Below are 26144 nucleotides of genomic sequence, written 5' to 3'. Positions count from 1 at the left end.
CTTAATCTCCTTCTTCCTCTTTTCTTCTTGTTCCTGATGGGAAATGATGAAATAACCTGTCATTCGCCTTACGGGTACGGAGAAACACTCAAAAACCCCACCTGGGATAATGCATCATATATAATGTTTTACTTTATACCGTATTTTTTTCTCTAGCATCAAATTTAATATATTTAATTTTTGTTATAGCACTGACATCTACACTAGAGCTTTCATTAACTAAATGGCTAATATTATTAAAAGGTCCAAGTGGAATTGTTCTATCAAATTCTTCATTGTTGTTGATGTTGTGGTCTTCAGTCCTGAGACTGGTTTGATACAGCTCTCCATGCTACCCTATCCTGTGCAAGTTTCTTCATCTCCCAGTACCTACTGCAACCTACATCCTTCTGAATCTGCTTGGTGTGTTCATCTCTTGGTCTCCCTCTACGATTTTTACCCTCCACACTGCCCTCCAATGCTAAATTTGTGACCCCTTGATGCCTCATAACAACCGATCCCTTCTTCTTGTCAAGTTGTGCTACAAATTTCTCTTCTCCCCAATTCTGTTCAGTACCTCCTCATTGATTATGTGATCTAACCATCTAATCCTCAGCATTCTTCTGTAGCACTACATTTCGAAAGCGTCTGTTCTCTTCCTGTCCAAACTATTTATCGTCCATGTTTCACTTCCATACATGACTACACTCAATACAAATACTTTCAGAAACGACTTCCTGACACTTAAATCTATACTCGATGTTAACAAATTTCTCTTCTTTAGAAACGATTTCCTTCCCATTGCCAGACTACATTTTATATCTTCTCTACTTCGACCATCATCAGTTATTTTTCTCCCCAAATAGCAAAACTCCTTTACTACTTTAAGTGTCTCATTTCCTAAACTAATTCTCCCAGCATCGCCCGACATAATTCGACAACATTCCATGATCTTCGTTTTGATTTTGTTCATGTTCATCTTATATCCTCCACTGTCCATTCCGTTCAACTTCTCTTCCAAGTCCTTTGCTGTCTCTGACTGAATTACAATCTCATCGGCGAACCTCAAAGTTATTATTTCTTCTCCATGGATTTTAATACCTACTCCGAATTTGTCTTTGTTTCCTTTACTGCTTGCTCAATATTCAGATTAAATAACATTGGGGAAAGGCTACAACCCTGTCTCACTCCCTTCCCAACCACTGCGTCTCTTTCATGTCCCTCGACTCTTATAACTGCCATCTGGTCTCTGTACAAATTGTTAATAGTCCTCCGATCCCTGTATTTTACCCCTGCCACCTTTAGAATTTGAAAGAGAGTATTCCAGTCAACATTGTCAAATGCTTTCTCTAAGTATACAAATGCTACAAACGTAGGTTTGCCTTTCCTTAATCTTTCTTCTAAGGTAAGTCGTAAGGTCAGTATTGCCTCACGTGTTTCAACATTTCTACGGAATCCAAAGTAATGTTCCCCGGGGTCGGCTTCTACCAGTTTTTACATTCGTCTGTCAAGAATTCGTGTTAGTAATTGGCAGCCGTGGCTTATTAAACTGATAGTTAGGTAATTTTCACATCTTTCAACACCTGCTTTCTTTGGGATTGGAATTATTATACTCTTCTTGATGTTTGAGGGTATTTCTCCTGTCTCATTCATCTTGAACACCAGATGGTAGAGTTTTGTCGGCGCTGGGTCTCCCAAGGCTGTCAGTAGTTCTAATGGCATGTTGTCTACTCCCGGGGCCTTGTTTCGACTTAGGTCTTTCAGTGCTCTGTGAAACTCTTCACACAGTATCGTATCTCCCATTTCATATTCTTCTACCTCTTCTTCCATTTCCGTAATATTGTCCTCAAGAACATCTCCCTTGTATAGACCCTCTATATACTCCTTCCACCTTTCTGCTTTCCCTTCTTTGCTTAGAACTGGGTTTCAATCTGAGCTCTTGGTATTCATGCAAGTGGTTCGTTTTGCTCCAAAGGCCTATTTTTTTCCTGTAGGCAGCATCTATCTTACTCCTAGTGATGGATGCCTCTACATTCTTACATTTGACCTCTAGCCATTTTGCACTTCATGTCGATCTAATTCTTGAGACGTTTGTATTCCTTTTTGCCTGGTTCATTTACTGCATTTTTGTATTTTTTCCTTTCATCAATTAAATTCAATGTTTCTTCTGTTACTCAAAGATTTGTATTAGCCCTCGTCTTTTTACCTACTTGATCCTCTACTGCCTTCACTACTTCATCCCCCAGAGCTACCCATTCTTCTTGTAGTGTACTTCTTTCCCCCATTGCTGTCAATTGTTCCCTTATGCTCTCCCTGAAACTCTGTACAAACTCTGGTTTAGTCAGTTTATCCAGGTACCATCTCGTTAAATTCCCACCTTTTTGCAGTTTCTTCAGTTTTAGTCCACAGTTCATAACCAATTGATTGTGGTCAGAGTCCACATCTGCCCCTGGAAATGTCTTACAATTTAATTCTTGGTTCCTAAATCTCTCTCTTACCATTATATAATCTATCTGATACCTTTTAGTATCTCCTTGATTCTTCCATGTATACAACCTTCTTTTATGATTCTTGAACCAAGTGTTACCTATGATTAAGTTGTGCTCTGTGCAAAATGCTACCAGACGGCTTCCTCTTTCATTTCTAACCCCCAATCTATATTCACCTACTATGTATCCTTCTCTCCCTTTTCCTACTCTCGAATTCCAGTCACCCATGACTATTAAATTTTCGTCCCCCTTCACTACCTGAATAATTGCTTTTATCTCATCATACATTTCATCAATTTCTTCATCATCTGCAGAGCTAGTTGGCATATAAACCTGTACTACTGTAGTGGGCGTGGGCTTCGTGTCTATCTTGGCCGCAATGATGCGTTCACTTTGCTGTTTGTAGTAGCTTACCCGGACTCCTATTTTTTATTCATTATTGAACCTACTCCGGCATTACCCCTATTTGATTTTGTGTTTATACCCTGTATTCACCTGACCAATAGTCTTGTTCCTCCTGCCAGTGAACGTACTAATTCCTACTATATCTAATACTTCATTAGTCTCCCTAATACATTATGCTATTCGTAAGATGTAAAATGTAAGCTGCATTTCGTCAGTACATTTAGAGATGTAACTGTGCATAAACTGGCAATGCACAAGTTTCGGTTGCCTAAATGTAAAATTTCATACCGTCTGGAACTATATTTTCCTGATTGTTGGTTGAGTTTGTATGAAAATATATGAGAGGAGCCATGATTAGTTTGTTGAATAAAAGCTGTTGGTATCTAAACATTAATAGTCACAATACTGAGGGGCGGGGAGGGGGGGGGGGTTATGTCAAAAACACAGTTTGGTATGTATAACTAAATATCTTAGTAACAAATTTTGTTGCTTTGCATTGAGAATCTGTGCTGAAAGTTGGGAATCATGTGGGTCTCAGTTGTAAGATAATGTACTACGAAGAACACTTCTCCCGAACCTGAATCATGGTGACATCATACGAGGTCACTGACCCTGAACGCATGACATCATCAATATGACAGAAGGCAGGAAATTCTAAAAATAAAACTGCTGTTAATTTAAAGATGGCAGGTGACGGGAAATTTAAAAATTCAGTATGATGGATAGTGGGCAATGAAAAATTAAAGCTGGAGGAAAATTTAAAAATATGCAAGATGCGGCTTGCAGGAGATCTTCAGAAAAATCTAAAAGCCAATAACAGGGCAATATTTTTGCATTATATTCAACTATTCGTTAATATTTCCACAAGATTCTTGATCTGAATTGGCACCTTGTTAAGAAAAGGGTATGCCTATACTATAGAATTTAAAACAAAATAATTATCTATGCTTCCTACCCTTTCCCCCTCGCCATCTCCTTCTCACCTCCTCTTTTCCTCAGGGAAAACCGTCACATTTCTAGCATTATAATGACGTATAAAAATGGCGTCAGGTTCAAGAAGTACAGAAAAAAATTACGTAATCAGAAGCCAAGACCAAGGATATTTATGCAAAATATTTGCCTCTAGATCGCACACACACACACACACACACACACACACACACACACACACACACACATGCACTCACGCACAAATATTTATGTTAAATAATTTAACTTCATCAAAAAATTAAATTGCTCTTGTTGCTGTTGTTGTTGTTGTGGTCTTCAGTCCTGAGACTGGTTTGATGCAGCTCTCCATACAACTCTATCCTGTGCAAGCTGCTCCATCTCCCAGTACATACTGCAGCCTACATCCTTCTGAATCTTCTTAGTGTATTAAATTGCTCGTTTACGATTTCAATGAAAACATTCAGGTGTGTGTAGTGTCAGTTTACACAGATTAGCTCAAATGTTTCAGAACAATCAACACTATAATATGTGAGATTAATGGTCAACCTCCTGCCAAACAGAAGAAGCTTTCTAATGAAGAAATGAACTTATGTATGACATGTTTTTTTTGTTTTATATGCAATTATATAGAGTTACAGATCACATCAAATGTTTTCTCTCTTTTACACAAACACAAAATCATAGTTAACTTCGATATTTTTATATAAACAGTTTTCTGTTAGGTACCTGTGAAAAATACGTTAGTCCATATCACTGTTTTCGAAAGCAACTGTTTCCATGTTGTTCACTCTTTCTGGGACATGTACATAACGAAGTCGTTGCCGCGCTAGAGAAAGTCAAGTTTATCTTCGCTGATTGACTAGAGTCTTTACTGTAGCAATATTTCTCAGCCCTTCAGAGAGACCACGACTGCCACACCACATTTGGCGTTAATGTCTATTGCTCTCAAATTTAGGTGCCGCTCCCCATTCTCCAACACTGACAACCTTTCCTTGCGTATTTCGCTCCTACCATGGACATATGTTCAAGTTCATCATCACGGACGTAGGAAAATTCCTATTTTCTTAGTCTGAATATAGTGTACTTGTCTCATCCTCTGACAAAACCGGGTGAGACTTTTTCTATCCAGGATATCAGGCAAAACTGAATAGGGTCGTAAATTGTGGATCGTGTATTGTAATATTACCTAGACTACTTGAGTTAAGTTTCATTTGGTCTCTCGTTCTGTATTAAGTATGCATAAAGTTAATTTAGAGTTAATGTACACGTATTTCATTAAGAGAGCCTTACACACCTCTCTTCCATCTATTGTATGAACTTGAAAATGAACGATGTATCAATCCATAGTCTCTAACAACTAAGCTCGCTTGTCTTCTATGAGCATGTTTCGTGGTATATTTAATTCTTACTTGATTTCTCCAGTTACATCTTGTCCTTCTTGGCTGCTGGAAAGTCCTATTTTCTACTATTAATACTATGCGACCGTGCAGTGAGGGAAAGAAAGTTCATAACAGTATTCTTAAGACGGCACTGTGCGGGTACATGTTGAAGATAGCTATCGGTATTAGTTGTACTGAGGTAAAAAGAATAATCCAGATGAAAGGATTGGATTCCTGAACAGAATTATGAAAAGGCTTGTAAATAATGGATTTCTGCTATCAGTCGTCCTTTTTTTAATTTTCTTCACAGATTTAGATTTCAGCTAACTAGCCATTCTTCATGGATGAAGTACTACCAACAGGCATTACATGCATTCATCAAAAGTGGTAGTACATTGAGAATGGCTAGTTTCTAGCTGAAATCTAGATCTGCCATCAAAATTTAAAACGGACGACTGATACCTGAAATCTATTATTTACAAGTCAATATAACAGTCACTGAGTGCAACAGCCTTCTGAATGGAGGGTAACCAAATTATGAAAAGGTCTGCAGGTTCTGCATATCTGCCGCTATCCCTTGACTCTTGCAGTCTTAATGGAAGCGAATGTGAAACGTTCATGTACATGTAATGTCATTAATTAAGAGAGACTCATACCTTTTCGTTAACGATGTATTCTGTAACATTTAGAGAATAGATCCCTAATTTCATCTCCATGAAATAATGAATTCTTTGTACACAGGCAGACCTAATGACATAATGTAATTCACATTTACGATATTACATACAACAATTACTTTACTACTCCGCAATACATATAGAACAACATTTTCCAGAATTAGTTGCATAGACGAATTCCAGTCCTTGCTTATTATGTAGGTACATATTTTCTAAAAATAATTAGGTTGCAGCGATATCACGTGGGGGTGGCACTTGTATGCGTTTTGACAGTTTCCGTTTAGTTCTGAGGAGGGTACTGAGACAGTGCAGTGGTAACTAAACAACCGAAAATTAAAGTACGTTAAAATATTCACTCATTATTGTCTTATGTAAAATGATGTTTTCTTGGGTAATTAAATTGTAGAATTATTTGTAAGTATTCATATTATTACCAGTTTAACCAGTTTTCATTTTGTGACAGAGCCGCCTCGGCTTCATCAAACTTATTCCACATTCATTAGTCACCTGAATCAGTGAAAAACCAGCTTGTGTAAATGGTTGGATGTCCCTGCAAAAACAATTCCATCTAGTTGTTTCCGGATTTCCAATCTCTGAGTGGATTATCCAGCTTCATCTCTGTAACTAGGTTCTCGACACCTTCTGTTTGTTCACTCCTAGTAAGAGGGAGTGTATTCCCTCTATTAAGTTAGGTTCTGTGTTTGGTTGCTTAAAAATGGAAGGTCTGGGAAAGGGTAGGATGAATATCACCCACAACATTGACAAGATTCCAAAACAACATTTATTTACATCCAAAGACGTTTCCTGAAGTGCAGGTACCAAGAGCCACACTCAAATTATGAAAGTTTAATGGAACAGTCACACATTTACCAATACTGAAACGTGGAAGCAATTTAAACAAACTGTTTCAGCCAATTCATTTAAAAAGGAAACTTTTCATTGCTTATTAAAACATGAAACTGGTATGACAAGATTAATAACATTTAATAATATCTAAACCACAGATTCAAAAAGTTCGTAAGGAAGCAGCCCGCCCCCCCCTCCAAAAAAAAAAGAATTACCAACATTTAAACCTGGGAATTAATAATATCAACATCAAAGTCATAAATCAGAATAGCAAAGGTCTCCAGAGGGCAATTTAACCAAGCTCTGACCCAGTCCTGTTCAGATAACAATATAAAGAAAACTGATCGACAGTGACCGCTTCCACAGGGAAACTCAGGACAATTAACAAATCGAACAGCTCAGAATTCTGGCTCTGGCCTTCTAGAACACACGTAGGAGACACATGTGACTACATGCCACGCAGGCATGTAATTAGCAATTAGAAAAGTCGAAATCAGGGGGAGGATAAAAGCGACTGCGTCAGGCAGCATGATAATGGCCAGGGCAATTATATCAGGAGACTGACGTGATAATTGCAGAATTTGCATACCAATTACAGAACCATTGCAAGAAACTACTCGCGGAGTGTACAATCTGTGAACACCACCAACAGATTAATAATAATGATAAAAATACCAATAATATTAATATATAAACAGACTGTAATGCACTCAGAGTAATTTCTAATAAGAAAGCCTCTCAAATTAAGGTAAGAAGTTTATCCGGTAGGGAAGTACCCCGCCCACTGTAGAACGGAATAATCTCACATGCCACCCATTAATTAATTTTAAATATTACGTCCTCAGAGCAGAATGGAACACAGAACTCAGCCCGCGTGAATAAATACTACAGAGAGATCGGCTAGAAAACCCATCTTCAGGCTGTCTAAGACAGTTATTAGTCGCAGGTGGTAGTAATTAATAGTTCCTAGATATTGATGTGGAATACCACGAGACTTAAATTTCAAGACACATGTCACTCCCGGTTGTAAATCAGCACAACACTTCAATAATAATACATAAAACATGAGTATACACATAGAAAATCAAATTTAACAAAATTCGCCACAATAATTTAGTAACCTTTAAGGCAACTGCGATACGCGAGTTAGAAGTGGCGTGTGTGGAAAAGGAGGCCGTTATATTCAAATTTGGAGAAGGGATACGGGCGGCAGCCATGAAATTCTAAACGAGGAGGCTAAGCTAAGGCATTAACCTGGAGGCAACGATTCTCTGTAAGCGAATTTACAGATTGATGACCAAAACAGAGGATCCTACGGCAAAAGGAGGGACACTAAGAACACCAAACACTGAGACGTGGCCACCACTTAGAAACGATCATTCCTCGAGTTAAATTAGACCTATGAAATATGAGTGGTCCCAAACACGGTTACCGGATAGATCTTGTTAGGTGTCAGCTGAACGAATGGTAATGAAAATAAAATGGAGGAACGGACTGAATTAGGCACATTATTTACGATGTGCGGTTCGCAACGTCAAACCAAATACACTCTAAGAGAATTATTGTTCGAGATGATCAGGACAGACCTTTTGTTGGCTATTATTATCTTCTAGCATGAAAAATACTCTCAGTGTTAGTTGTTTACACGTTTGTTACTCTAAAACATGTTTATTTATATTTTATGAATAAAAGAACTTGGTGCCTCAGTTATCAATGTTCCAAGACGCACTTTAAGTTTCTGGTTACGATCTGGTGAAGCACTTCGAAGTGAGGGAGCGCTAGTACAAAGTAAACAGCAGCACAGTAAATATTAGCATGTTGCGAGAATCGGATTCGTTTGTGGTCAGTAGTGAAACTCCTCTAATATTTTCTTTGTTTTATTTTACATTCACGTATATCGTTCATTCTTAATCTCTAAAACTAATGGGGAGACAGTAACCAAGAGACCATTCAACCTGATGTTTGAAATCTATGAGAAGGGAGACATACCGCCTGACTTGCGGAAGAATATCATACACGCAATTCGGAAGACTGTATGGGGGAGACACGTGGAAGAATGACTGCACAATCAAATTAACAGCTAATGCATTTAAGCAGCTGAAAAGAAAAATACACACAAGAATGGAAAAAAATTGAAGAAGTCTTAGGTGATGATCAGTTTGAGCTTAGGAAAGATATAATGACACCAGTGACGTAATTCTGATATCTCGCTTGATACTGGAAGCAACAATACTCAAGAGACCGTCACACGATTTTTCGATGTGGAAAAAGTATTAGGTAATGTAAAATGGTGCAACATACAAAACTGTTAAGGCTTTCGTGGCAACTTGTTGACAAACAACATGTTCGACATTCCTAGGAAATTAGGTGTAAACTATACTGGAAGACTGCTAATGCACAATATCTATAACGACGAAGAAGAAAAAATAACAATGGAAAACCAAGAATGGAGTGTTCGGATTAAAAAAAAGTGTAAGATATTTTGCAGTTCTTCGGCCGTACTGCATAATCAGCACGACAAAGAAGCAACTACGGAAATAAAAGAAAAGTTCAGGAGTGGGATAAAAACTCATTTTGAATGAATATCAGAGATGAGATTTGATGGATATGCCACTGAAGCGTTCTTACTGGCTTCATTACGTGGATGACACATTTGTTCCATGTCCACACAGCAGAGGAGATCTTCTTAGATTATACAACTTCTTATATGATAATGATACCAAAATCAAATTCACCTTGTATACACAGAATTTGGTTCATATGGCTCTGAGCACTATGGGACTTAACTTCTGAGGTCATCAGTCCCCTAGAACTTAGAACTATTTAAACCAAACTAACCTAAGGACATCACACACATCCATGCCCGAGACAGGATTCGAACCTGCGACGGTAGAGGTCGCGCGGCTCCAGACTGTAGTGCGTAGAACCGCTCGGCCACGACACAGAATTTCCAGCTGTGTTGGTCTATGGAAGATGTGACGATAGTCTAGGACACACATAGTATATAGAAAGCCGGGAATCACAAATAGCTATTTAGCTGTCACTTCGCATCACCACTGCACCTGGAAGTAAGCAGTGCTCAATTATTATTATTTTTTTGTGTGCCTCCCATTGTGTAACAAAAACAGCTTGTAATTGAAGCTGAATTTATGGAAGGAGGCCAACGACTGTCAAGCGTTTGTCCATAAATCTTCCCAATGAAGTATGCATTTATGAAGAAAAGCGAACTACTGTCTCACTAGGTAAGATTATCAACTGTGTCTAGAGTTGTTGACTTCATAATCATAACTCTTCGGAAAAATGGTATAAACAAGTAGTTTTTTAATCAGAACAAACTAAAAGATATTTTTCGACACAAGATGGAGGCAACTCATTACCTCCACTGCGGGAATGTGTGAAGCGACGTGTGGCTATGGGAGAGTGTAAACTATGTGAGCTTAAGCAACGGAACACCTGTTGGTGGATATTAATATGCCGGCCGCGGTGGGCGAGCGGTTCTAGGCGCTGCAGACTGGAACTGCGCGACCGCTACGGTCGCAGGTTCGAATCAAGCCTCGGGCATGAATGTGTGTGATGTCCTTAGGTTGGTTAGGTTTAAGTTCTCTATGTTCTAGGAGACTGATGATCTTAGAAGTAAAGTCCCATAGTGCTCAGAGCCATTTGAACCATTTTGATATTAATATGGGCTATATCCACTCATCCTCTTTATGACGGCTTGAACTCTCCTGAGGACACTTGCACTGAGGTGTCTGGACGTCTGTGGAGGAATGGCAGACCAGTGGTCCTCAAGAACCGAAACCAGACAGGGTAGCGATGTTGGACTCAGGGACTGAAGTCCAGTCGACTTTCCAACCCTTCACAAAGGGTCCTGCTCGGCACTCTGAGCAAGTTATTCCTTTTCTGAATGTTATTGTCCACAGGCTGTTGCCTCATAGATGCTGCCTCATGACATGGTACACAGTTATACTGAGAGAAACAGCAATCGTTTCTGAACTGTTCGTGTGCTGTACATAATGCTGTAAAATGTGTTCATATCCTTTTTAATTTAGCTTTCCTTAAGCGCAATAAGGGGCCCACACCCCAGGCACGAAAAATACATCCAAAATGTGGTTCCACCTCCTCTGTACGTCACTGTTGACATTATAGAGCAGATAACGTCTTCCAAGTATTCTCCCATTAAATGGTTCAAATGGCTCTGAGCACTATGGGACTCAACTTCTAAGGTCATCAGTCCCCTAGAACGTAGAAATACTTAAACCTAACTAACCTAAGGACAGCACACACATCCATGCCCGAGGCAGGATTCGAACCTGTGACCTTAGCGGTCACGCGGTTCCAGACTGAAGCGCCTAGAACCGCTCGGCCACCACAGCCGGCATTCTCCCATCCCAAACCCTTCCATAGGATTGCCACAGGGTATAGCGTCATTCATCACCACATTTACACTCCGTCTTCAGACCAGAAGTGTCCCATCGACCCCTCGGGACCATCCGACTGCTGTGTCACTCTCAGATGAGGATGCAAATAGGAGGGGCGTGTGGTCAGCACACCGCTCTCCCGGCCGTTATGACGGTTTTCTTTGACCGGAGCCGCTACTATTTGGTCGAGTACCTCCTCAATTGGCAGCACGAAGATGAGTGCAACCCGAAAAATGGCAACAGCTAATGCAGGCTCGGATGGTCACCCAACCATGTGCCGGCCACGCGCCACAGCGCGTAACTTCGGTGATCTCACGGGAACCGGTGTATCCACTGCGGCAAGGCCGTTGCTCATTGATCACCAAAAATCAGTCATTTGCAGTCATCCACTGTGGAGTGGTGTTTCTCTTTACACCGTCACAAGCGTCGATTAGCATTGACTACAGATATGTGTGGTTTACGAGGAGCCCCTCGACCACTGTACCCCGTTCTTTCTAGCTTCCTATGAGCAGTTTTTGTGCTAACTGGACTGATGATAGAACTTTGGAATTCACGAGTGATTCTTTCCGCTGATTTCATGCGATTTTCTTGCAACCAGTTTCTGCAATGCTAGACTGTCTCTGTCCATCAGTACATGAGGTCTTCCTGGATTTAGCTGTGGTTGCTGTCTTGCGTTTCCACTTTACAATGACATCACCAGCTGGCAACTTGGGCAGCCTTAGAAAGGTTGAAATGTTCGTTAGAGATTTGCCAGGTCACATCCAGTGACTAGTTCACTACTAAGAAACTGAGCTCATCTGACCGACCTACTCTGCACTTATAAGGATATGGTGTCGGTTCTTTCGGTGACCTGCTGCCGTCTAGAACGAAATTATAATTATATTAATACCTTGAGCTGCTGACGGGCGTTGATGTATATCAACGGGGACAGGTGAAAATGTGTGCCCCGACTGGGACTCGAACCCGGGATCTCCTGCTTACATGGCAGACGCTCTATCCATCTGAGCCACCGAGGGCACAGAGGATAGTGCTACTGCAGCGACTATCACTCGGACTCCTCCCCAGAGACCCACATTCTCACCTTGTATGTCCACTCACTACATTCGTAGTGTCCCACCCCAACACACTCATTACTCGTGAAAGACATTCTTACCAAGTCCCGTAAGAGTTCGGGGAATATGTGGGCATCCTCACACACGAAGGTCATGGCCGGTATTGCCAGAACTATATACATATATTTTATATACCGATGACTCCAATGTCGTTTGTGGAAGAATAAATTTTAAGAGGACAAAATAGCGGCCTAACAAACTAGAATATTTTTACCTTGAACTATTTGTGTGAGCACCTTGTGTAGCTGTAATACACCGCAGAGCCAAAGAAACTGGTACACCTGCCTAATGTCGCGTAGGACCCCCCCCCCCCCCCCCCCCATACACACACACAAAGTACGCAGAAGTGCCGCAGCACGACGTGGCATGGACCCGATTAATGTCTGAAGTAGTGCTGGAGTCAACTGAAACCATGAATCCTGCTGGGCTGTCGGAAGTCCGTAGTAGCATGAGTGGGTGGAGATCTCTTGTGAACAGCATGTTGCAAAACATCCCAGATATGCTCAATATTGTTCATATCTGAGAGTCTGGTGCCGGCGGAAGTGTTTAAACTCAGAAGAGTGTTCTTGGGGCCATTCTGTAGCAACTCTGGACGTGTGGCGTGTCGCAATGTCCTGCTAGAACTGCCCGACTCGGTAGGAATCCACAATGGACATGAATGGATGCAAGTGATCAGACAGGATGCTTACCCACGTGTCACCTCTCAGAGTCATATTTAGACGTATCAGAGATTTCTTATCTTTAGATGTATCAGGGGTTCCTTATCACTCCAACTGGATGCCCCGCACCATTACAGAGCCTTCACCAACTTGAATAGACTCCTGCTGACATGGAGGGTCCATGGATTCATGAGGTTGTTTCCATACACGTACACGTCCATCTGCTCGATACAATTTGAAATGAGACTCGTCCGACCAGGCAACATGTTTCCAGTCATTGTAAGTCCAATGTCAGTGCTGACGGATCCGGCCGAGGGGTAAATCTTTGTGTCGTCCAGTCATGAAGTGTACACGAGTGGGCCTTCGATTCTGAAAGCCCATAACGATGATGTTTCGTCGGACCGTTCGCACGCTGACACTTGATGATCCAATACTGAAATCTGCAGCAATATCCGGAAGGGTTGCACTTTTGTCATGTTGAACGATTCTCTTCAGTCGTCGTTGGTCCTGTTCTTGTAGTATACTTTTCCGGCCGCAGCGATGTCGGAGATCTGATATTTTACTGGATTCCTGATATTCACGGTACACCCGTGAAGTGATCGTTCGGGAAAATCCCCACTTCGTCACCATCTCGGAGATGCTGTGTCCCATCGTTCGAGCGCCGACTATAACATCACGTTCAAACTCACATAAATCTTGATAACCTGACATTGTAGCAGTGTAACCCATCTAAGAACTGTGTCAGACAATTGCTTTATATAGGCGTTGCCGATCGCAGAGCCGCATTCTGCCTGTTTACGTATCTTTGTATTTGAATACGCACGCCTATGCCAGATTTTTTTGGCGCTTCAGTGTTGTCCTGATATGACGCCCAGCACCTGCATAGGAATCTGTTCCATTTACATGGAGAAATGCAGGCAACCGACGGACTTTATTTATGAAATGTGTACATTTTACTGTCTCTGTGTGGCAAGAGAAACCATTATGAATTCTTTTAAAATGTAGATTTACTTTTCAATCTAAAATTTAATTAGGTGTCAAATATTGTTGGCTGATACGTGATGTCATTCAGGGCGAACGCTTCCAGCAGCGTTGGAAGCCACTGCCTTTGATTCTAGTCACAAACGGGTGTTTACAAACGCGCTGGAAGCCTTGTCGCTGTGGGGGGCGGGCCGCGCCGCGGTATCGGCAGTTAACTGCGCAGCGACCGCTGGCCCGCTGGCCACATAGCTGCCAGCCAGGGGAAGTGCCCCTCATGGCCGCATCCTGTGCTGTGCCGCGCCAGCGCCGCCGCTTCCCGCCGCAGCCAAAACCCGCGCTCCCGCCCACGCCACGCGGCGCACCATACCTCTGACTCCCAGTGCCGGAGTAGTAATGTGCTCGATTTGCAGCTCTCCCCTGTTTCTTCTCCCAGCTCCATTACTCCTTTTGTCATAAACACTCTTAACTGAACAATACTTTATGTGCCATCCTCCTTTCAGTCATTATAGTAACCCATTGGAAACGGAATACCAATGTACTGAATGTTCGCTATACACCCCAGGGTAGTCGTTCTACTGACATGAAAATAATGATAAGCGCTTGTGTTGGTATTCTTGGAGTTTCGCATGTGCATACCGCTTCGGTCGTCGATTATCTGACGATGACGAGGACCTCCGAGAAGCCTCGACTAGGCAAGGTCGTAGTGGAGGTGGTGTACTACTGCCATCCTCCGACCGTAATGGGCATGAATGACGATGATGAACAGCAACATATAGTCATCTCGAGGCCGGGAAAATCTCTGACCCCGCTGGGAATCGAACATGGCACCCCGCGCGCGGGAAACGAGAACGCTGCCGCAAGACCACGACCTGTGGACTGCCCAGAATCTACTTAGTCGTAACTCACACACACTGATTCATTTGGGGGCCGGCCGTAGTGGCCGAGAGGTGCTAGGCGCTTCAGTCTGGAACCGCGCGACCGCTACGGTCGCAGATTCGAATCCTGCCTCGGACACATGGATGTGTGAGATGTCCTTAGGTTAGTTAGGTTTAAATAGTTCTAAGTTTTAGGGGACTGATGACTCCAGATGTTATGTGCCATTGTGCTCAGAGCCATTTGAGCCATTTTGATTCATCTGGAAACAATATATGGCGAAAATAAACTGAATATTCAGTACTTGACAAAAAAAAAAAGAGTACTCACACAGAAGACATAGTCGGATGCCGATGTTAACTTCGCACACGTCATATATGTTGTGGTTGGCAGGAGAGCCAACCGTGTTCCTAAAGGAGGCCGAAATGCACGCGTTTTAGCTCACGCAGGCTGGCGTGAGGTCTGGAACATGGCAAGGGAATTAGAATTGAGAAAAACGGATGTAGCTGGTGGAATACTTAACTTTTAATGCCGAACGTCACTCTTCATGGTACTTGATTTACAATATCAATAGAAACTGATCATGGCGCCTTGCTAGGTCGTAGCAAATAATGTAGCTGAAGGCTATACTAATATCGTCTCGGCAAATGAGAGCGTAGAAGTCAGTCAACCATCGCTGGCAAAGTCGGCTGTACAACTGGGGCGAGTGCTAGAAAGTCTCTCTAGACCTGCCGTGTGGCGGCGCTCGGTCTGCAATCACTGATAGTGGCGACACGTGGGTCCGACGTATACTACCGGACCGCGGCCGATTTAAAGGCTACCACCACAATATATTTAAATGATTCGAGATGTGATTCTCTCTGACACGTGGGACGGCCACCACCTTAGGTGCTGTCCGTTTTTAATGTTGTCACAAGGCGTGAACAGCTTCAGGTGTTCAGTAAGGAGTGTGAGACAGGGTTATAGGCATCTGACACTGTTTGAAAATGACCTCACTGTGCATCCTCATGCGTTAAATCTCACGGCACGGTATCATTGTGCCCACTTTTAGCAGGACAATGCTCGTCCACACATGGCACCCGCCTACGGGGTGTTGAGGTACTTTCGCAGCCAGCAAGACCCCCAATCTGTCCCCAGTAGAACATGTGTGGGACCAGCTCGGATTACGACTCCATCCCCGTGTGTTCAGAAGTATTCAGTATCATAAAATGGACATGCCGTGTGGTTGGGGCCTCCCGTCGGATAGACCGTGCGCCTGGTGCAAGTATTTCGAGTTGACGCCACTTCGGCGACTTGGGTGTCCATGAGTATGAAATGATGTTGAGAAGCACAACACAACACCCAGGCTCTGAGCGGAGAAAATCTCCGACCCAGCCTGGAATCGAAGCCGGGACGTTAGGTATAATATTCCGTCGCGCTGCCCATTCAGCTACCAGAGGCGACCTTCAGTGTTATTATACAGTGCAAACGATCAACAAACAAAAAGTCTGAAGCTCGCTAATAAAGCAGAACAGAAACGTTTCCATTCTCAACGCACATACTGCCCTTGTACTGGAACGCACAAACTATTTCACAGTTATTTGCCACGAAATGGAAAAAGGAAATTGTCATTCGACATAATCAGCGATATTGTCACACATACTATCTTTTCATATGAGCTACAGAAGACGTTGCATGTAACTGTGAACGGGTTACGGACTCCTGTTTAGCGGGTGAGTTCCGTGGGAGCAGTGTGGGCGTTTCGAGGAGGGCATTTTGTTTACTTCATTAACGAGCTGCAGACTTTTGATTTAATGATGACTGCATTGCACAATGATACTGTGTAATTTTTGTAACAGTTTATCTTTAAAAATGTGTTTTCCATCATCACATTTTATTCTGTAATGTACACTCCTGGAAATGGAAAAAATAACACATTGACACCGGTGTGTCAGACCCACCATACTTGCTCCGGACACTGCGAGAGGGCTGTACAAGCAATGATCACACGCACGGCACAGCGGACACACCAGGAACCGCGGTGTTGGCCGTCGAATGGCGCTAGCTGCGCAGCATTTGTGCACCGCCGCCGTCAGTGTCAGCCAATTTGCCGTGGCATACGGAGCTCCATCGCAGTCTTTAACACTGGTAGCATGCCGCGACAGCGTGGACGTGAACCGTATAAGCAGATGACGGACTTTGAGCGAGAGCGTATAGTGGGCATGCGGGAGGCCGGGTGGACGTACCGCCGAACTGCTCAACACGTGGGGCGTGAGGTCTCCACAGTACATCGATGTTGTCGCCAGTGGTCGGCGGAAGGTGCACGTGCCCGTCGACCTGGGACCGGACCGCAGCGACGCACGGATGCACGCCAAGACCGTAGGATCCCACGCAGTGTCGTAGGGGACCGCACCGCCACTTCCCAGCAAATTAGGGACACCGTTGCTCCTGGGGTATCGGCGAGGACAATTCGCAACCGTCTCCATGAAGCTGGGCTACGGTCCCGCACACCGTTAGCCCGTCTTCCGCTCACGCCCCAACATCGTGCAGCCCGCCTCCAGTGGTGTCGCGACAGGCGTGAATGGAGGGACGAATGGAGACGTGTCGTCTTCAGCGATGAGAGTCGCTTCTACCTTGGTGTCAGTGATGGTTGTATGCGTGTTTGGCGCCGTGCAGGTGAGCACCACAATGAGGACTGCATACGACCGACGCACATAGGGCCAACACCCGGCATCATGGTGTGGGGAGCGATCTCCTACACTGGCCGTACACCTCTGGTGATTGTCGAGGGGACACTGAATAGTGCACGGTACATCCAAAGCGTCATCGAACCCATCGTTCTACCATTCCTAGACCGGCAAGGGAACTTGCTGTTCCAACAGGACAATGCACGTCCGCATGTATCCCGTGCCACCCAACGTGCTCTAGAAGGTGTAAGTCAACTACTCTGGCCAGCAACATCTCCGGATCTGTCCGCCATTGATCATGTTTGGGACTGGATGAAGCGTCGTATCACGCGGTCTTCACGTCCAGCACGAACGCTGGTCCAACTGAGGCGCCAGGTGGAAATGGCATGGCAAGTCGTTCCACAGGACTACGTCCAGCATCTCTACGATCGTCTCCATGGGAGAATAGCAGCCTGCATTGGGGCGAAAGGTGGATATACACTGTACTAGTGCCGACATTGTGCATGCTCTGTTGCCTGTGTCTATGTGCCTTTGGTTCTGTCAGTGTGATCATGTGATGTATCTGACCCCAGGAATGTGTCAATAAAGTTTCCCCTTCCTGGGACAATGAATTCACGGTGTTCTTATTTCAATTTCCAGGAGTGTATTTCTATGTCAAGCTACCTCTGAATAATTACTTTTAGGTCTGAAGATGGTCTTCATAACCGAAACTAATAACCTAATTGATAAACGTTTAAGGTCCGTGACTGGATTTATAACAAACTAAATAAATATTTCCTGGATCACTGGAGTACTTTGTTGTGACTATGTCGCAACTTGTGAATCAAGAGACATTCTGCATCTTACGTAACGAAATGTTTCGGGAATATGTAGCCGATCATTAGATTCTCCCACACATTAACCGCACTTCATACACCATATCTGACTCCACATCCTGTGAGATAAAACGAAGTCGACTACTTTTATTCTGTTATATATTTTCGACGTACATCAATGCAGTGTGGGCAACAAGTGGTCGTAAGGTAAGACAATGATTACCAGAAGACTGTTTTCAGTTACATGACATGACGAATGGAGGATGTATGGGGAGGTACACTCAACAAGCCAAAACGTTAGTAGTAGTGCCCAGTGCGAGGCTGAATGCCATCTACTGACGCTGGGGCACTGGTGCGGTGAACCAGAACTTCATCTACAGATGAAATAGTACGAAAAAAAAAAACAAGAAAAAATGTCGGGTAAGCATGGGCTCTGCTGTGCATTCTTTAAGAGCTCTGAGCAGTTGTTCAGTAGAACAGATGTGTTATACAGTAGATAAGATGAACGAGTGACTGTAATTCTTAAGAAATGCGTTTTAGGGCCCATGTTTATTCGACTTTTGTTGTTGTTTTGGTCCGTACTGCCAACTCTGAAAGTTTGTCGGTAGAGTTCTGGTAAGTAAGCGGAGCAGAGACGAATAGAGAACAATTGTATTGACAACTTTAGTAGCAAATACATCATACACTTACATAATCGACTTTGACAAAGGTCAGATTGTTATAGCCTCGCACTTGGGAGCGAGCATCTTTCATACTGTTGTTGTGAGGACCACGAATAGGCGGCGAGGTGTTGGACATCAAGGATTTTTATCTACATCCATATGGATACCCTGCAAATCACATTTAAGTGCCTGGCAGAGGGTCCATCGAACCACCTTCACAATTCTCTATTATTCTAATCTCGTATCCCATGCGGAAAGAACGAACACATATATATTTCCGTAAGAGCTCTGATTTCCCTTATTTTATCGTGGTGATCGTTTTTCCCTATGTAGGTCGGTGTCAACTAAATACGTTCGCATTCGGGGGAGAAAGTTGTTGATTGGAATTTCGTGAGAAGATTCAAAAATGGTTCATATGGCTCTGAGTACTGTGGGACTTAACTTCTAAGGTCATCAGTCCCCTAGAACTTAGAACTACTTAAACCTAACTAACCTAAGGACATCACACACATCCATGCCCGAGGCAGGATACCAACCTGCGACCGTAGCGGTCGCGTGGTTCCAGACTGTAGCGCCTTTAACCGCTTGGCCACCACGGCCGGCGTAAGAAGATTCCGTCACAATGAAACACGCCTTTCTTTTAATGATGTCCACCCCAAATCCTGTATCATTTCTGTGACACTCTCTCCAATATTTCGCTATAATACAAAACGTGCTGCCCTTCTCTGAACTTTATCGATGTACTCCGTCAGTCCTATCTGGTAAGGAGTGTTCTAAAAGAGGATGGACAAGCGTAGTGTAGGTAGTCTACTCAGTATGTCCGTTACATTTACTAAGTGTCCTGCCAATAAAACGCAGTCTTTGGTTAGCCTTCCCCACAACATTTTCTATGTATTCCTTCCGATTTAAGGTGTTCGTAATTGTAATACCTAGGTATTTAGATGAATTTACGTCTTTTTTATTATACTGATTTATCGTATAAACCAAGTTTAACGAATTCCTTTTAGAACTCAAGTGAGTGTCCTCACACTTTTCGTTATTTAGGGTCAACTGCCAAATTTCACACCATGAAGATCTCTTTCCTAAATCATTTTGCAAATTTGTTTTGATCTTCTGATGACTTTATCATTCGATAAACGACAACATCGTCTGCTAACAACCTAAGACGGCTGCTCAGATTTTCTCCCAAATCATTTATATAGCTAAGTAACAGCAAAGGACCTATAACGCTACCTTGGGGAACGCCAGAAATCACTTCTGTTTTACTCGATGACTTTCCGTCAATTACTACGACCTGTGACAGGAAGTCACAAATGCTGTCACATAACGCGCAGATCGGGGACTTACTCGCTCTGTAAAAGGGAATAGGCGATGATCTGTGGCAGATCAGAAGATAGAGTGCAGTGGTGGAGCAGGCGCAGACATTTCTGGCGGAGCGCCGCTCAGAACAGAGTGTTGACTACGGGGCTCCACAGCAGACGACCTCTACTTGCGGCATGTTGACCTACCGAGCCGGCCGCGGTGGTCTCGCGGTTCTAGGCGCGCAGTCCGGAACCGCGCGACTGCTACGGTCGCAGGTTCGAATCCTGCCTCGGGCATGGATGTGTGTGATGTCCTTAGGTTAGTTAGGTTTAAGTAGTTCTAAGTTCTAGGGGACTGATGACCACAGCTGTTAAGTCCCATAGTGCTCAGAGCCATTTGAACCATTTTTTTTGATCTACCGACATAGTCAGTTGAGCGAGCGATGAGTCGTCGAGAATCGCTGTGGATCAGTGGAAACGTGTGGCTTGTTCGGATGAATGACATTTCTTGTTGCACCCAATCAACGGCCATGTCCAGAAACACAGTCATTCAGGTGAACGCCTGCTCGAAACATGTACTGCGCTTCCGGTGAGCGCAGTATACGCTGTGAGGGACAATCACTTGGGCAGCAGGCCTTCACAGTCCGTATTTACGTTTATAGGGAACTTGCTGATGTTGTTTGAGATTGCTTTCAGAATTCTTATAGTCTCTGATGATGTCTGCCGGCCGCGGTGGTCTCGCGGTTCTAGGCGCTCAGTCCGGAACCTCGTGATGCTACGGTCGCAGGTTCGAATCCTGCCTCGGGCATGGGTGTGTGTCATGTCCTTAGGTTAGTTAGGTTTAAGTAGTTCTAAGTTCTAGGGGACTGATGACCACAGTTGTTAAGTCCCATAGTGCTCAGAGCCATTTGAACCATTTTTTTGATGATGTCTCCAGCATGGGAACAGGGAGCATTAGGGAGAGAATTGTGCCTTTAACCATGGTATAATGCCCATAAAACAGTTATTGCCGCTATCGCTCTTTCATGCCACCAGTGACAGTAATTGACGACACCATGACAGCTGTGGATTACGTGAACGTTTTGCAGACCACGTGCATCCATTCATGCCTGATGTCTTCCCCGACGGCTATAGAATCTTACAGCGGGATATCTGCCTCTATCACAAAGCCAGACTCGTGCTACAGTGCTTTGAGATGCGTGACAGTGAAATCATGTATATATCTTGTGCACTAAATTCGCCCAATCTGAACACGATGTAAAACATCTACCGGGAGCCAGCTCTTCCACCAAAATCCATCGGCTAGTAATTTACGGGGACTGCGTGAACTGTGAGTACACGTTTAATGTCATGTTGTTGTTGCGGACCAGTCCTGAGACTGGTTTGATGCAGCTCTCCATGCTACTCTATCCTGTGCAAGCTTCTTCATCTCCCAGTACCTACTGCAACCCACATCCTTCTGAATCTGCTTAGTGTATTCATCTCTTGGTCTCCCTCTACGATTTTTACCCTCCACGCTGCCCTCCAATACTAAATTGGTGATTCCTTGATGCCTCAGGACATGTTCTACCAACCGATCCATTCTTCTGGTCAAGTTGTGCCACAAACTTCTCTTCTCCCCAATCTTATTCATTACTTCCTCATTAGTTATGTGATCTACCCACCTAATCGTTAGCAATCTTCTGTAGCACCACATTTCGAAAGCTTCTATTCTCTTCTTGTCCAAACTATTTATCGTTCATGTTTCACTTCCATACATGGCTACACTCCATACAAATACTTTCAGAAATGACTTCCTGACACTTAAATCTGTACTCGATGTTAACAAATTTCTCTTCATCAGAAACGCTTTCCTTCCCATTGCCAGTCTACATTTTATATCCTCTGTACTTCGACCATCATCAGTTATTTTGCTCCCCAAATAGCAAAACTCCTTTACTACTTTAAGTGTCTCATTTCCTAATCTAATTCCCTCAGCAGCACCCGACTTAATTTGACTACATTCCATTATCCTCGTTTTGCTTTTGTTGAAGTTCATCTTATATCCTCCTTTCAAGACACTATCCATTCCATTCAACTGCTATTCCAAGTCCTTTGCTGTCTCTGACAGAATTACGATGTCATCGGCGAACCTCAAAGTTTTTATTTCTTCTCCATCGATTTTAATACCTACCCCAAATTTTGTTTTTGTTTCCTTTACTGCTTGCTCAATATAAAGATTGAATAACATCGGGGAGAGGCTACAACCCTGTCTTACTCCCTTCCCAACAACTGCTTCCCTTTCATGTCCCTCGACTCCTATAGCTGCCATCTGATTTCTGTACAAACTGTAAATTTGCTTTCGCTCCCTGTATTTTACCCCTGCCACCTTTAGAATTTGAAAGAGAGTATTCCAGTCAACATTGTCAAAAGCTTTCTCTAAGTCTACGAATGCTAGAAACGTAGGTTTGCCTTTCCTTAATCTTTCTTCTAAGACAAGTCGTAAGATCAGTATTGCCTCACGTGTTCCAACATTTCTACGGAATCCGAACTGATCCTCCCCGAGGTCGGCTTCTACTAGTTTTTCCATTCGTCTGTAAAGAATTCTACATCTACATCTACATCCGTACTCCGCAAGCCACCTCACGGTGTGTGGCGGAGGGTACCCTGAGTACCTCTATCGGTTCTCCCTTCTATTCCAGTCTCGTATTGTACGTGGAAAGAAGGATTGTCGGTATGCTTCTGTGTGGGCTCTAATCTCTCTGATTTTATCCTCATGGTCTCTTCGCGAGATATACGTAGGAGGGAGCAATATACTGCTTGACTCTTCGGTGAAGGTATGTTCTCGAAACTTCAACAAAAGCACGTACCGAGCTACTGAGCGTCTCTCCTGCAGAGTCTTCCACTGGAGTTTATCTATCATCTCCGTAACGCTTTCGCAATTACTAAATGATCCTGTAACGAAGCGCGCTGCTCTCCGTTGGATCTTCTCTATCTCTTCTATCAACCCTACCTGGTGCGGATCCCACACTGCTGAGCAGTATTCAAGCATTGGGCGAACAAGCGTACTGTAACCCTACTTCCTTTGTTGTCGGATTGCATTTCCTTAGGATTCTTCCAATGAATCTCAGTCTGGCATCTGCTTTACCGACGATCAACTTTATATGATCATAATTCGTGTTAGTATTTTGCAGCTGTGGCGTATTAAACTGATTATTCGGTAATTTTCACATCTGTCAACACCTGCTTTCTTTGGGATTGGAATTATTATCTTCTTCTTGAAGTCTGCGGGTATTTCGCCTGTTTCATACATCTTGTTCGCCAGATGGTTGAGTTTTGTCAGGACTGGCTCTCCCAAGGCCGTCAGTAGTTGTAATGGAATGTTGTCTACTCCCGGGGCTTTGTTTCGACTCAGGTCTTTCAGTGCTCTGTCAAACTCTTCACGCTGTGTCCTATCTCCCATTTCATCTTCATCTACGTCCTCTTCCATTTGCATAATATTGTCCTCAAGTACATTGCCCTTGTATAGACCCTCTATATACTCCTTCCACCTTTCTGCTTTCCCTTCTTTGCTTAGAACTGGGTTTCCATCTGAGCTCTTGATGTTCATACAAGTGGTTCTCTTATCTCCAAAGGTCTCTTTAATTTTCCTGTAGGCAGTATCTATCTTACCCCTAGTGAGATAAGCCTCTACATCCTTACATTTGTCCTCTAGCCATCCTTGCTTTGCCTTTTTGCACTTCCTATCGATCTCATTTTTGAGACGTTTCTATTCCTTTTTGCCTGCTTCATTTACTGCATTTTTATATTTTCTCCTTTCATCAATTAAATTTAATGTCATATACCTAAAAAATTATCAAGTGCTTGACGATTCCATGTAAAGCAGAATCGTTGCAGTATTGCATTGTAAAGAGGGGCCAATACGACTTTACGTAGGCGCTCATAATGATTGGACTTGATGCTGTTTATTTATGTACGAGGGCATCAAAGCAGCGAGCATGTATTCACTACATACTGGTTGCTACTACTACTACTACTACTACTACTACTACTACTATTACTACTACTACTACTACTAATAATAATAATAATAATAATAACAATAATGGTATTATATAGACTAGCCATTTCAACTCAAATTTATGTAAACACATAACGGTAACAGAAAGTAGAGCTGTGATGTCCACGATATACATTTAAGTTTATTACGGGCTCCAGTTAAATTCTAAAGAGAACGCATTAGCAGTCAGTGCACGTTTGTTATCTAAAGACATGTTCGAAACCAATAACAAGTTGCGGTTTTTCGCTCTACTACCCACTACGGTAAGTCCGAATGTAACTGTCAGAGAACTTACTGGTGTGTGTCTCTGAAGCTGAACATTGTGTGCAAGTAAAACATACATAAAGCAAAATTCGAAGAGGAAGTAACTGAAAACCTCAGAAATGTAATGCTGTCGACCGATGTTAGGACTTAAATGGACAGACAAACTACGTAATGATGAGGTTCTAAAAATGATAGACGAGAAAAGAAGTCCGTGAAAAACCATTTTTAGAGAAAAAGTTAGTTTAAAAGGACATCTGCTACAGTATCCTACTAATTTGTTTGGAACTGAAAGGTACAGAAGAGAGGAACAATTGTGAAACCAGGTTAAAACTAGAATATATTGAATAAACTGTAGGAGATGTTAGTTGAGGTAATTACACAAGGTTGATATCTTTGGCACTGAATGGGGAGAGATGGTGGACGAAATCAAAAAGCTAGCAAAATATGACTTTAAGAAATTCAGATATGAAGGGCTGAATGTATATTTTTGTTGTCATCGAGGCCTCTCGAGATGTTGCATTAGCTCGGAATGAACCATTATGGAACTGAAAATCGGCCGTGACGTTGTAGAAGGAAACATCGTAGCATTCAGCGGTAATGATTTAAGGATATCACGGAATACCTCAATCTAGATAGGAGATCACTAATATGATTCTCTTGTCATAATCGTTATGCTACAACGCTTGATGTAGAAAATGAGAAAGAGATATTACTCACCTTTAAGAACACAAAAGCGAGTATCCTCTTATTAGATGCGTATTAATCTAAACAGGTTGCGATAAGAGCTTCCATTGCCAGATGGCGGCGGTAGCACTCACTTTGTGTTGCCACTGTGGCGTTATTCTGCATTTGACCCAGACTGGCATTAAACGTACGAGTGTTTGTTGACCGAGTCCCTGGCGAGAGAATCTATTCTGTGTGATACTAAAAGGTAGAACGTCTTCTTTCAGCCTAACTGTCGAAACTTTCTCGTAGAAGCGAAGCGGTTTTCTTCGACGCCAACAACAACTGCAAGGACAAAGATTAAAGAGTAGAAAGTGAATAGGAATGAATGAGAGCAAGAAAGAAAGAAAGAGGTGGGAAAGCTAGAAAGAAGGATCTAGAGAAGAGAGCTGAAGAAGTTCGTTTCACTGCGGCCTGAAATTTCCATTTAGTGTTCAAATGCAGCAGAGAGAACTGACAACGTAAAGAGTAGGTCCCTTCTCCATTTCTTTAGTGCTTCTATGGTGCGCGAAGCGGTGATTCGCTTACATCACTAGCTTTATCTTCTGTGCATAAGGCGATGACGCGTTCTTTTACGTTTGACTGGGCACTCTAATTTTGTTCTGCCTTCCCTGTATGTTTATTTCCGGAGGTGTCTACCGTAGAGATCGTATTAAGGGCTTCCCTCGGCAATGTATGACTACTTTTCCACCGTAAGAATGTCGTTGTTTATTGTGATGCCTCCATTTGTATTCAGTTCGTCTTTCATGCGAAAGGAATGAGCGCAGAAAAGCAGAGCTGAAGAACACGATAAAATCAGACAGCAGAGACGACGAGATTATCGCACGTGGCTATCTAGTCGTAAATTTTCGATCCCGTTAAGGATGTGACTCATAATTCAAAAAAACATCGTAATATTTTGTAAG

At 43.0% G+C, this 26144-nt stretch overlaps 1 protein-coding gene and 1 non-coding gene across 2 annotated transcripts in view; one reads left to right on the top strand and one right to left on the bottom strand.

Moving 5' to 3' along the window:
* Positions 1-26144, top strand: part of LOC126335354 (monocarboxylate transporter 12-like) — a 576599-nt gene that overhangs the window by 211621 nt on the left and 338834 nt on the right. The window lies entirely within an intron of this gene.
* On the bottom strand, positions 12087-12161 carry Trnat-ugu (transfer RNA threonine (anticodon UGU)). The gene has a single exon. It is a non-coding gene; the product is annotated as a tRNA-Thr (tRNA).

Source organism: Schistocerca gregaria, chromosome 2 (assembly GCF_023897955.1).
Source record: "Schistocerca gregaria isolate iqSchGreg1 chromosome 2, iqSchGreg1.2, whole genome shotgun sequence".
Taxonomy (NCBI): Eukaryota; Metazoa; Arthropoda; class Insecta; order Orthoptera; family Acrididae; genus Schistocerca; species Schistocerca gregaria.
This window is presented reverse-complemented; position numbering and strand designations above follow the sequence as displayed.